The sequence below is a fragment of the Aplidium turbinatum genome, chromosome 5 (assembly GCF_918807975.1).
Source record: "Aplidium turbinatum chromosome 5, kaAplTurb1.1, whole genome shotgun sequence".
NCBI lineage: Eukaryota > Metazoa > Chordata > Ascidiacea > Aplousobranchia > Polyclinidae > Aplidium > Aplidium turbinatum.
This window is the reverse complement of record NC_137476.1, coordinates 3,972,441-3,986,889: the sequence shown is the minus strand read 5'-3', so window position 1 is coordinate 3,986,889 and position 14,449 is coordinate 3,972,441. Positions and strand designations below refer to the sequence as shown.

General features: G+C 39.2%; 1 pseudogene; it reads right to left on the bottom strand.

Annotated features, from left to right (window-relative positions):
- Positions 1-12,380: 12,380 nt before the first annotated feature.
- Positions 12,381-14,157, bottom strand: LOC145771359 (coatomer subunit zeta-1 pseudogene; annotated as a pseudogene).
- Positions 14,158-14,449: the final 292 nt, after the last annotated feature.

The following is a 14,449-nucleotide window of genomic DNA, read 5'->3' as shown; positions in this document are numbered from 1 at the left end:
TGGGTTGGTAGTTGGAAATGATGCAAAGCGTGGGCTCACAGCAACATTAGCTTGCATTGGTTTTGGAAATTTGACTTGATTGTGATTTATTTCGTGCAACTACTGTCTTTGGCCTCGCGTAGAGATTTTTGTTGCAGTATTGCACTTTTCTAGTGTAATATTAAAATTAACTGCATCAAACACTCAAAATTATCTACTGCAAAAATTGGGAAAAAGTATTGTTTTGCTGCGATGATAGGCTACTGTCGGTGTCGCTTCTACCTTTTTCTGTAACTCTGCTATGTTTGGCACATATTGTTTTTGTTATGATGGTCAGAAATAAAAACAAACTGAACTATGCTTACTGCATTATTGCCTCTTTCCCTTCCCAACTCTAGTTTCACTCAAGTAGCCTACGTTCTAAAACACAAGTAGCCTAAATAATATACAGCCTTTTGTTGTTTATGGGAAAAATGTTAATATGTTAATGAGAAAAAACGGCTGTGGCATATTAACAATTTTGTTCTTGGTAATTCAACTTGGGCAACTGAATATATTTCATAACAATCTTTTCATCATCATCATATTCAGCCTGTTGTAACCCATTGCTGAGCGAATTCTTTTCCTTTTTCTTGCCAATCTAGTCGCTTTTAACTTCTGTCATTTTCGCTACACTTAAAAAGCAGAAGGTCAGAGGTTCAATCCCCGCCATCGTTATTTGCTTTTAAACATCATTAAATTTGTCCTGACTGCCGTACTTTTGTGAACATTCAATGACTGAAATAATAACATACAGTTTCATACTAACACACATTGTAAGCTTACAAGTGTAAGCTTGCACAGTAGGCTAAGCTACTGGTTCGTTACCTGAGTTTCGTCTAGCATTTTTTTTAAACGTAGGCATTAGGCCTATCCAAACTATCGGTGTGAACCAAGAATAAATTTTTCTTCTCGAGAATTAATTTAATACTTGCAGAAGACAATTCAATGTCACAATGAACAAGCTTGATCAATTCTTTCTGACGTCATAAAGAAAAGGCGTTACCTATCAGAGTCGACTATTTCCTGATCAATGCATTGTTGGCTGTCACCGGTCTAAATGTGAACGAAAAGTCCAATAATAACTAACGGTTTTGCATAAAATAGCATTTGTTCAACTACGCTACTTAAATCATGAATTGTTTCAAACGATTTCAAAAACTAAAAGCGGTAACAGAAACCTGACATCTAGGGAGGGGGATTAAAAACGTAAAACGAATAAACACAATTATTCAAATTTCTACAAAAACAATAGCCATGACGCTAAAGTAAACTTCTTTCTGATTCCTAATTATAGCTCCAATGGTTTGTCTTCTACACTTAATGGCGACAGTAGCTACGACTTTGTCCATAACAATGCAATACATCCAAAGAGATTAGGAGCTTTTATTAGATCTTCTTGCTGAAAACATGGCAGCCAAGCAAAGATTTTTGATATTATTAAAGATTAATTATAACCTGCGATGCATCTATCCTACACTACAAATACAAAATTGAAAATGAGCCTGGTTGCTGAAAGACCTTAGCCGTTGCCGAACGACAATAAATAAACCATATCATTATAACTATTTTCATCAGGAACAGATAAGACATTTTAATTTTTAAAAAATATGAACACTGCTGGGATCCAATCCGTCACTTATGTTTACTCGTTTGAATCCACAATTAGAGACATGAAATTGGTAACAAAGCTATTGGAAACATAAATGGATTTTGAAATACTGTATAAGTTTATTGAACTATTTTACCTTCTAAAAAATCGAACCAACCTCGTTTCAAAACATATAAGCAACACAACCAATTTTATGTTTCCAAAAAAATAAACGTTTACAATGTATCAAACCTTTGAAACCAGTTGCGGCATAGTTGGGGTTAGCAAATAGATTTTCTACTCACATTTGTAGAACTGGGCAACACTGCAAAGTCTTCAAGGTTAGTTGAGTAGGCTACAGTTTGATTTAATGATTGATTGATTGATTGAATCTTTATCCTCGGACTGGGAAAGCTTCTTGCAGAGCTTAATCCTGGCAGTTTCGCATACTTGTAGAGACTTTGAATCACTGACGCAGGCCCGGTCACCGGGATTGACAGACTGAAGTTTCCGATTGTTGAAGTCTTGTTGCTGGGGAACTATTCCATCCATTAGATGCCGCTGAATGGAGAGCAGTCCTTAACGTGCGTTGCTCAAACGCACACCCCGAGAGTCAAACCGGCGCCGCTTGATCTTGAAGCTTCTTCGTTCCAGAAGTGACGCGCTAACCAATTGAGCTATCGGGGCGGATTTGTTGATGCTTGCCTATTTATAAGTGCAATATCATGAAAGGGAATTATGCTGCACAAAAGTATGTTAAACTGGCGCACAAACAACTTTGGAAGATCATTAGACAATGAACTAAAACCTTGCAAAAGTAGCCTACCGTAGCTCGATTTAAGATTTCATTCACTCAGCTTTAAAAAAATGAAGTAGGCTGGCATAGTTTGAGGGAGAACCTTGCTATGCTAGTCTAGAAACTTCTTTCACTTAACTATAAACTTATGAAGTGTCTTGTTGATCGCACTGTTTCATCATCTGATTGGCTCGCATGAGAACACTCGTCACAATGCGTGTCGTCATCAACGTAGCATTTAATTCAGCGGAAGTATTACCGGCTGATAATTTTTGCAAGTAATAGGCTACCATAACGCAATAATGTTTATTTACTAAACAACGTGATTGTTCAGAATACAACCACTTCTTGTTGCTTGAACATCAACTGGTTACTTTGTTATATTATTACCTTCCCGACAGCAAGCCTCGTGGCGACGTAAATCAAATGTTTAATGTCAAAATTTTAACGTCACTTCTAAGTTTTTCACCAGTCACATCATGTATTGTGGAAATACAATAATCGTGTTTTATTTTCTGCCGTTGCGACAACATACAGTGCACTACGATCATAGATACAGCACAACAGAAAGCAGCAAAGGGACATATAGTCATCGAGTCAGTTGCTCCTTTTATTTTGGCACGCCAATTGTTTTACCGAGACGCAACAGCGTGCTCTGTAGCGGTGTCGATTCCACGTCCTTTCGAGTATCATGCAGAAGTTTTTAACAACTCTGCCACGCAGCCGAGCAATCTTTGGAAAAAAAATCATCAGAAAAAAAACTTGGAAAAATTGTTTGAGCTTCAAATAAATTGGCTGGTCAGTGGTCATGACTGTTTTTGTTTTTTTTAATTGAACAATAGCCTATACGAAAGCCTACCTATTGCTCCATTTTTGTGAGACTTAGTGCGTTTTGAAATGGCTTTGTGCGCGGCGGCATACCTTTTCGTTGAGTTTTCTTTGCCTATTTTTTCTCTGCCTAGGCTACGCATCAAAAGTTGTGTCTCTCATGCCAGAAGCGTACAAACCAAGAAAACAGGGGACAGTTGTCTCTCCCTTTGTCAAAAATTGTCGCAATTTTGGCAAAAAAACTACGATTATTTGAGCAAAGGTTACTGGACGAAAACCCATGAAACTACATCAGTGAGAACAAATTACAAGTTGCACAAAATATCTGCGGTATGATTTCCATTTTCCACATTTGCATCGATGTAATCTATTTAAGCTAATTATTTCGTGTAGTGACAAAAATAACAAATATTAGCCTAATTAACTTTTTTACAATTATATAATGTTGATTTGGGCAGCCACAAAATATTAAATTAGCTTATCTTGAATTGGAGTAAGGATAATTCTTTTACGACACTGCCCAAATAAATTCCAATAAAATTACGCATATTTTGGGTCTTTCTTGTTTCCAACGCCAGAAATATTTTGGTAGCAACCTTAGGCTATGCCTCACGTTGGCCAACAATAGGCCTACTTTTAATAACGCACCACAGTCAACCAACATAGCAGTGGTTTTCTATCAAAGCTACTTTGTCTGTTTTACTTTTTATGAATTCATTTTTTTTTAGTTTTCCACCACATGTCCGCTTCTTTAGCTCAGTAGTTAAGCGTCTGACACAAGATCAAGCAGAGCCGGTTCGGCTCTCGGAGTGTACGCTTGATCAACGCATTTCAAGGATTGTTCTCCATTCAGCGACACCTAGTGGATGTATTAATTCGCAGACAATAACACTTCAACAGCAATTGGAAACTGCACTCTGGGGGGAAGACTCACCATCATCATCATCAACAGTTGGAAACTGCATTCTGCCGAAGGGGGTGACCGGCCTGCGTCAGTAGTTCAAAACCTCTACAAGCATGCGAAACTACCAAGAATAACCTATCAAAGACTTTGTCGGCCCGAGGATAAAGATTCAAACCAACCAACCAAGGTGTGGGTCAGCATATCTCACTTTTTTACTTTTAAATATTTCAGGGTGTCGAGTATCACCAAATGGCTTCGAGCACACTTCAACGTTTGCGTTTTCATGCTTCTGGCTTTTCCTAAACCCTTGCTGTGTCAGGGCAAGTAGGCCTACTTGCCCTTTAGGTAAAGGCCAAGACCGGTAGGCCAAGTGGGCCCAGGGGCGCCGAAAGCGGGGGGGCAGGGGGGCGAATGCTCCCCCTGCCCTCAAATTTTCTGCAGATGGAGGGGCAGGGGGGGCAATGGTGCCCTTTTAAAGTCTTTTTTTTAAATATATTTTTTGTTTGTCGTATCCAGGTTTACACCTGGTGGTTGAAGATTCCCTGAGATTTATATTAAGTGGACGGAAAGGCAAGGAAGCCAATCTTCGTGTCCACCTTCAGGCATGCCTTTAAGTGTCCTGCCAAAGACACAGCCGCATGCTCTTGAGCGGTGCTGAACCGGCGCCCTTTCGATTGCTGTTCCAGGGCTCTCACCACTCGGCTATGCAGCCGACGTTTAAAGTCATGTAAGCAACTGCACATTTTGCAATATAACAATTTCTGCTATTCGCTTTTAGCCTAATTATAATCTTTCATTTTTGCCTCAAAATAATATTTACAGCACAAATTGTTGCAACACAGTACAGGCCTTAAAACTCGTTTTTTTTTCGGCAGCCATCGTGGCCTACCGGGAGCTCCTTCTCGGCGGCCAAATCTGCGTGCTTGGAGGCCAAAATAAAAATAACGATAGCACAAGTAAATAGAATTAAACTTGCAACAATGCTAAAATGATCACTTAGCGTTGTTGAAGTCTGGGCCTGGGCGACGTCCTACAAGAGAATCGTTGCACCACGTAATACTGCTTTATCGGGATTGTAATCCAGTAGGCTACTATTCAAACGACACTCGCACGAGTGTCTGCAATGTGGCTGATTTTATAGAAGTTCGCCACTCCCCTAGAATTCTTTTTAGCAACGAAAAACAACGTTCGACATGTGTTGACGTGACGGCAAGGTAATAAAATAAGTATTTCAATGATTAAAACATTACTTGTAAGCTTTAACTGCCTTTTATCAGAACTGACGATGCACTAGCAAGTGCGAAATATTTTTTCTGTTACATCTACTGACATCTTATACCTGTTGCCTTAGCAATTGAGGTTTTAGCTACTTCAATGATGTACATTACTAAAAGACATTACTAAAAGAAGCATATAATTTTTGCAAAATATGATCAAAAAATGTTTTCCCCATTGATGTCAAATAGCTTAGTTCTCCTTTTTAACAACGGTTCAATGTCCGACAACATCGAATCGACATAAAAACGACAATATTGCCAGCCGATGTAAATTAGCACTTCGGATTAACACTTTGTTAAAATAAACGTCGGGAGTTACAAACAAGACTTACAGCGCTGGCGATCGCAGATGGATATATTCCATCAATAACAAATATTCCCCGCACAATGCAACAGTGGCGATTATGACGCGCTAACCTAATTTTGCGTCACTCTTTGATACTACATATTTTCGACAGTTAATCCACGATCATTCTATTGCGAAATTAAATAATTGGTTAGAAGAGATCGGCGGCCAAACTTCGCCGATTGAGGAGGTAGCACCGGCGGTTCATTCAAGCACTACTTAGCGGCCATGGCCACAGGCTGCTTTAAGGCTTGACAGTAGGTTACACCATTATAACATAGGATGGTGCCCTACTTTGTATACCGGATTATCATTATCGCTATATTTTATCTTAAAACTTGAAAAGCTTTTTACTAAACAAAAGTGCCCTTTTTTCGTAATCTTGCCCCCCCCAGTCAAAAATCGTTCCGGCGCCCCTGAGTGGGCCTACAAGTTCGCCAGGAGACTGAATAGATCACTTTTTAAGTTATAGGATAATCGTGTCACCTTCTTCATTCTTCCACCTTTTTTGTATCAGTTGAGAAGGCTTAGCACCGTCAAGGGTAGGCTATATTGTCGATTATAATAATTTTCTTGGTGAAATGAAGGTTTTAATGCTCTCACTTCTTACTTTTAGACAAGAGATTTTTTTGTCGCACACCAGAACTGCTCACTCATTTGTTTTAAGCTCACAAATTGATCTATTTGCAAGGATTTTTTTATCGGCTGGTTTTAAGATTTTTTCAGTGCTTTTTTATTATTTTTGACTTCGGACAACAAAACATAAACTTTGATAAAACATGAAAACATTAAAAACTAACGCAAACCTACCATGTAGTAAAGTGTTTTCTTTTTGCAACAAAAAATTATCCTTTTATTTCTCAACTTGTTGACGCATTTTATCACAATATTCAATGATTCATGCAGTTCAGGACTGAGATTACGGGCAACCAAAAAATGCTGACGGTGAATTACACAATGTAGGCCTATTGCAATAAGCCCAGGAATTATTCTTTTCATCAGTGCAATGAACCCTCGACGCTTTCCAACCATTGCCGGAGCACCATCAGTTGCGCATTGTAGAATATTCTTCAGTGGAATCCCCTTTTCTTCGTAGAAGTTTTACACTGAGTTATAGATGCTTGATGCCCGAATTTCTGTAGGAAGACTGAGCGTAAAAGTCCGCCCCGATAGCTCAGTGGTTACGCGCCGGGCTCAAGATCACACGGCGCTGGTTCGACTCTCGGGGTGTGCGTTTGAGCAACGCATTTCAGGACTGCTCTCCATTCAGCGGCACCTAGTGAATGGAATAATTTCTCGGCAACAAGACTTCAACAATCGGAAAACTTCACTCTGCCAATCTCGGTAACCGGCCCTGCGTCAAGTGCCTCTACAAGTATGCGAACAAGTACCAGGAATAACCTATCAAGGCTTTGTCAGTCCGAGGATAAAGATTCAAAACCAAACCAAACCAAACCAAACCATTTCTGGTTTTCATATTATGAACAAAACGCACAATCGCACATATCCAAGCAGCAGCAGCGATACATTGTCGGTCGTTGGATTCATCTATTTGCAGTAAATGGTTTGCGCGTTGGACTGTTATTAGCGTATTGGACTGTTATTGATGGTTTGATAAATTCTCTCCCTTCGAGTGGTTTCGCCCCCCGATCGCCCCCTTTCATTTTTTCACCCCCCCTCCTGGCGCTCGAAATCGCCCCCAGGGGGGCGATTTCGCCCACTTTGAGAAACGCTGGCCTATACGGAAGCCTATCTATTGCTCCATTTTTGTGAGGCTTAGTGTGTTTTGAAATGGCTTTGTGCTCGGCGGCATACCTTTTCGTTGAGTTTTCTTTGCCTATTTTTTCTCTGCCTACGCATCAAAAGTTGTATCTCTCATGCCAGAAGCGTACAAACCAGTGGCGGATCTACCGGGTGGGCCTGATTGGTACAGGCCCACCCAGATTGACAGTGGGCCCACCCAAAATCAGATTCATAAAAAAAAAATATTAACGTTTAATACTAGAACAACCATAAACAATTTACACAAAGCTACATTTTGCAACTTTCCGCGAGGATTCGAAAGGTGACTTTGGTGACGTGCTCAAACTAACAGAAAAACTGATGGTAAATCATGAGGTAACTAGCTGGGACGTGGTTGCTTCTCGTGAACGCAAGCTACCTTCGAAGTTTCACAAGTCTATTGTCACCACTATTGTCACCACCTCAGGAATCTCTCCGGCAACTAAAGTCAAGACACCCCTTTGTGCCAGCTGCTGTTGAATTACTACATCCATTCAGCGATCATGCCATCAGCGCAGCACACTTCATGGAAGACACTTGGAATGCAGCGTGGTGCGCCACCGACACCAAACTACATGGTTTTATACCCCACCCGGTGGCGCGCCTCCCTGGTATGGACCTGCCTCGGCCGACTTGGATCAAGCTCAACAGAATCCGAACCGGAGTCGGTCGATTCCATTCCAACATGCACAAGTGGGGTCTGGCTCCCTCATCGGCCTGCGAATGCGGCGCGGAGGAACAAACTGCTGACCATGTCGTTCTCAAATGCCCCATCTACAAGGCACCAAATGGAACGCATGGTATAGCAACGCTGGACGAAGCTACACTCACCTGGCTCTCCACCACCTGCCCTAAAAGTTGATTTGATCTAGTCTCAAACAAAAGAAGAAAGAAGACAATGCTGGGAAAAACGTCGGCTGTCAAGAGCAATGAGGATTTAAGGGCACTGTGGAACTGTATTCTTGACAGACAGATCACGGAGTTAAGCTGCCGCTTTATCGACAACACGTAGGCCTATGGATTAATCAGGGGAGCGGCCTCTTTCGCACCTGGATCTATCACTGTGCACGTGTGCACTGTATGGCATTCAGATCGCAGATGCTAAACATGCTGTATTCATTCAACACATTAAACGGAAAATAGATCGGGAAAACTTTTCTACCTTGATGAAAGTAAAGCTAAAACCTCAATTGCTAAGGTAACAGGGATCAGTTGTCAGTAGATGTTACAGAAAATATATTTCGCACTTATTCAGTGCATCGTCAGTTCTGATAAAGGGCAGTTAAAACCTACAAGTAATGTTTTAAACAACATTATAGTGACGCAATAATGCCAAATAAGGAAGAAAGTACTGGACAGCTGCTCTGCTGTCATTTTCTCGAACATGAACAGTGTTTTAAGGACCATCATAACACTGCCTTCCACGTCCTGCATCGTTGAGAGACTTTTCTCCGCAACAAACAGGATCCAAACGCGCTTGAAATCATCCATGCTAACTGGACGCCTTGACAACTTGACACTTTTGAAAAACAACTCATTGACAGTTCGGATTATGATGACATAATCAACTTTTTAACTCGAAACCTAGGAGACTCCGTCTTGTGTAAAAGCTCCGGTAAGTGGTAACACTACGTTTTTGTATGCTGGCCCGCCGTGGCATTATTGGTAAAAGCCCACCACGATATTTCCTAGGCCCACCCATAAATTACGTTCTGAATCCGCCACTGGTACAAACCAAGGAAACAGGGGACAGTTGTCTCTTCCTTTGTCAAAAATTGTCGCAATTTTGGCAAAAAAACTACGATTATTTGAGCAAAGGTTACTGAACGAAAACCCATGAAACTACATCAGTAAGAACAAATTACAAGTTGCACAAAATATCTGCGGTAAAATTTCCATTTTCCACATTTGTATCGATGTAATCTATTTAAGCTAATTATTTCGTGTAGTGACAAAAACAACAAATATTATCAGCCTAATTAACTTTTTTACAATTATATAGTGTTGATTTGGGCAGCCACAAAATATTAAATTAGCTTATCTTGAAATGGAGTAGGGATAATTCTTTTACGACACTGCCCAAATAAATTCCAATAAAATTACGCATATTTTGGGTCTTTCTTGTTTCCAACGCCAGAAATATTTTGGTAGCAACACTAGGCTATGCCTCACGTTGGCCAACAATAGGCCTACTTTTAATAACGCACCACAGTCAACCAACATAGCAGTGGTTTTCTATCAAAGCTATTTTGTCTGTTTTACTTTTTATGAATTCATTTTTTTTTAGTTCTCCATTCAGCGACACCTAGTGGATGTATTAATTCACAGACAATAAGACTTCAACAACAATTGGAAACTGCACTCTGCCGAAGGCGGTGACCGGCCTGCGTCAGTAGTTCAAAGCCTCTACAAGTATGCGAAACTACCAAGAATAACCTATCAAAGACTTTGTCGGTCCGAGGATAAAGATTCAAACCAACCAACCAAGGTGTGGGTCAGCATATCTCACTTTTTTACTTTTAAATATTTCAGGGTGTTGAGTATCACCAAATGGCTTCGAGCACACTTCAACGTTTGCGTTTTCATGCTTCTGGCTTTTCCTAAACCCTTGCTGTGTCAGGGCAAGTAGGCCTACTTGCCCTTTAGGTAAAGGCCAAGACCGGTAGGCCAAGTGGGCCTACAAGTTCGCCAGGAGACTGAATAGATCACTTTTTAAGTTATAGGATAATCGTGTCACCTTCTTTATTCTTCCACCTTTTTTGTATCAGTTGAGAAGGCTTAGCACCGTCAAGGGTAGGCTATATTGTCGATTATAATAATTTTCTTGGTGAAATGAAGGTTTTAATGCTCTCACTTCTTACTTTTAGACAAGAGATTTTTTGTCGCACACCAGAACTGCTCACTCGTTTGTTCTAAGCTCACAAATTGATCTATTTGCAAGGATTTTTTTATCGGCTGGTTTTAAGATTTTTTCAGTGCTTTTTTATTATTTTTGACTTCGGACAACAAAACATAAACTTTGATAAAACATGAAAACATTAAAAACTTACACAAACCTACCATATAGTAAAGTGTTTTCTTTTTGCAACAAAAAATTATCCTTTTATTTCTCAACTTCGTCATTTTCAGTAGCCTATTTTTACCGCAGTTTGCAGTTAGCCTAGCTAGAGGTTAGATCCACGGATGGGATGCAGCAGATTGAAACTAATTTTACGTTTATTCAAAAATAACGGAGATTTGATAAAATCAAGCAAAGTTTTTTTCGATTTTACTCCAAGTTGGCCACAAACCAAGTTGTTCGTACATGTTGATTGCCATACGACGCACACATTGGCGGCCAATGTAAAGAAGCTTTCAACATTGCTTACGTGCGCCACCACGCGCAGATAAATCAAACCACCCCACAGAAAAAGTTGCTCAAGAAATAATTTCGACTGATCGACGTAAAAATAAGTTGGAGCGCGATGATAAAATATTAACGATAGTGGCTTCATAAATAAAGAACGTATGTAGCTGTGCATCTTTCTTTTTACAATTCAACTGGTTTGAACTGTTCCTTTCCTCACATCATTGAATTGTGTGGCATGAAGCAGCTAAATCCGTTTTCGGGAATTTGCTTTACTTCGTTACGTACCACAAACCTAAGTTGTTTCTGATAGAACACAAAGGTCGACTTGCCTTCGCTGAATAACCCAACATCGGGAGCTCAAACTCTCCACAGTCAACAGCAAAAAGATAAAAGTCACCCGCCCCGGAAGTTATAACTCTATTAGGCCTCATCTGGAAGGTTCTTAATTTATTCATCAACGATTGATTGCTTTCGTATAACTGTTTGAATGAGAAAGTGCAGACTCGACGACCTACTACGCCTTCAGGGCTACACTCTCATTGGATGCACACTGTAGGCTACGACTGCGTGTTTTATTTTCATATACGGTACTCTTTGTTTCGCATCCAAGACATATATGTCCAGTCGCCTATGAGACAGACCACTAATTTTATCATTGTAGGCTATATTATTGTGCCTGTATTTAATAATAACGCGATGAAATATACAATACACCAACATTCATACATTTTATCGTAACAGACTTCAGTAAACGGTTTGTTGGTGCACACCAACTCCATGGTGTACACCAACTCCATGTATGGTGAAAAACATCTTGTATTGCAAAGTAATATTGGTTAAAACAAGGCCAATTGAATTATTGTCTGTACCTTTTGCCAAGTGCTATTGCAGGCATAAACCAATGAGGGGGAAAATGCAACGTTTTTATTCTGGAGTTTGCCAAGGTCTATTCATACAAGTCAGAAGATATTTCAGTGTTTCTGAGTGTTTACTAAAATCTTTTGTGCAGCTGCCGCATCGCTAGTCAGCTTCATCGTATCAAAGTGATAGAAAATATGAAAAGGGGCTTAAGAGTTGCATGAAACTCTCAAAAGGAATCATGATTCATGACCACGGTCAAGATATACGGTACTACTCCAACATGTGAAATGAAGTCAGTTACAGCGTGTCACGCCAAACAACTACTGTACGGTAATATGATTGTTAGATAGTATTTGGTCGAACTTGATGATAAATGAACTGGGAAGTTGTGGAAAAACATCAAACCATAAAAGATTAAAAGCATTAGTATAAATGCAATTGTCTGTATTTTTAACAATCTTTCTACATGACAAAACTTTGCGTTTACGTAAAAATACGCGCGGTGAAGTGGCGCAGCGATAAGACGCTCGCTTTCCAACCATGACTTCCTAGTTCGACTCCTGCTTTAAGCAGGTTGTTGAGAAACACCGCTCAACTCTACCCAGGGTGTAATAAATTGGGTCAAGTATGCTCCCGATGCTTGAATCACGTTTATTCGTAATACACAAACATTTTAAATTCTAAACAGCTTAAAGTTTCTGGACTCATTTGCCCCAAGGTTGTAGAGCGGGTTCAAATTTCTTTACTGCACAGAACTGTTGACATCAATTATCTACAAATCACTTGCAAATTATTGTATAATACCATACAGGTCTATGCATGTTGTAATGTAGTTCAAGCATGTGTAGCTAAAAGCAGAATCTCATTATCTCTCTACAATAAGAAATGCTACATATTTATGACCGAACTTGTAAAGGTAGCACTTTTTATAGTATATTATACATATACATACTGAAACTTTATCATCAAAATAAGATATCAGGCAAGATTGCATCACAATAAACTAGCTGTGTTAATGAGTCGTATTTCCAAAACATTTCTACTAGTGCAATGTAACAGTTCATTAATTTCACTTGTTGAAAGAAAGATATGTCAAATGAGGATTACATCAAATATACTTATTACTTCCTAAAACCTCTACAGCCTGTTTCACCCTAAAGGGGGGTCATCAGAAGGTTTTTGTTCAAAGTCCTTACTCTATTTGAATAAGAACATTTTAATGATGCCTCTTTTAGGGTGAAACAGGCTGTAGAGGTTTTAGAAATACTATATTTAATGTAATTTGCTCTACATGGCATTGAGCATTTTTTGTAGTTTTAAAAGTATTCCTTGTTCAAATGAGGATTCTATATACTTTATTTAAGAGACATACCCTTGAAAAGCCCACATTTTGCCTCAAGGCTGCACTTGATGGAATCAAGTTTAAATAGAAACAAGATAGCAACAAGCCAAGAAAAATCAACATTTTTTAAAGTTAGGAGAGTTGTAAGTGAAACAAGTGAAAATCAGGGTAAATCACATGCTTCTTCCCAGACAATAAAATCCGTCATTTTTACATTGATGCAAAAATGACGGAATGCCTCAGTTAGGTACTATTACCATTTTAAAGCACAGAAAAATAACAAATACTTTCTAAACACAAAATAACTTTATATTCAATGAAACATAACCCCCTAATAACATGCTCTAAGTTAAAAAGCAATAAAGCATCCTCTTTACTGATAAGTTTTTCAGAAGATAGTTAAGTAATGCAGCTTAATAAAATAATTGCAACAAGGCCTTCATTTGAGTAACGACCACTTGATTTGGTCTTTTGCTGACTGCAAAACTTTGGATATGCTCTGCTCTGTTAATGGGATATCTTCACCTCGTGTGGCAATTTGATCAAGCACATCCGATCCATCTACCTGCATGATCACGCCTCCATCCACTATCTCATCCACGATGAGAAAAACACTGTCAATATGTCGCAGCAACATCTGTTTTTCAACATTCTTTCGCAGCAGTAAACTGACAGAATCATAAAGACAAGTTAGCACAGACATCAACATCAGTTCATTTTCATATGAACTGCCAATCACATAGAAAAACAAATCAACATTGCTCTTATAAACCACAGTTAGACCCTCCAGAAGAGCAATTTCAGAATCCGACTTGCGAGTTTTTTTAAACAAATTTTTCTCAAATAATTTTTGTTCACGTGTAGTTGGGTAGGTGTCATCATAATATTTGGCTAAAAGTCGTTCTCCATCATTATCAAGAATCAATATAGCTTTTATAGTGTAAAGAGATGGAGGTAACAACCCATCCATTGCTTATAATGACTTAGAAAACCTAAAAACAACATATATATAATGAAGGGTTCAACGATCAATCTCAAACTAAGTAGAAAATTTCAAGGTTAAGTTACAAATTTGAACTTCTAAAATTTGGAACAAGAATTTTCCAGTGTGGCAGCTCGTGATCATTTGTATTAGAGGCCAGAGGGCTACATCAGTTGCAATCTTAATTCAATAACCCTAATCTAAAAGTGAGGTTCAGTTAACCAACTATTATTTTAAGATACTTAGCACGGTCAACTGTTTCGGCAACTTTGATCAGCGACTTCGGCTCTGTTGAATTTTTTTTTGTTCTTTTCAGGGGACAAAGTAGGTTGCACCCTGAAAGGACAATAGCCTCACAGGCTATAGCTACAGG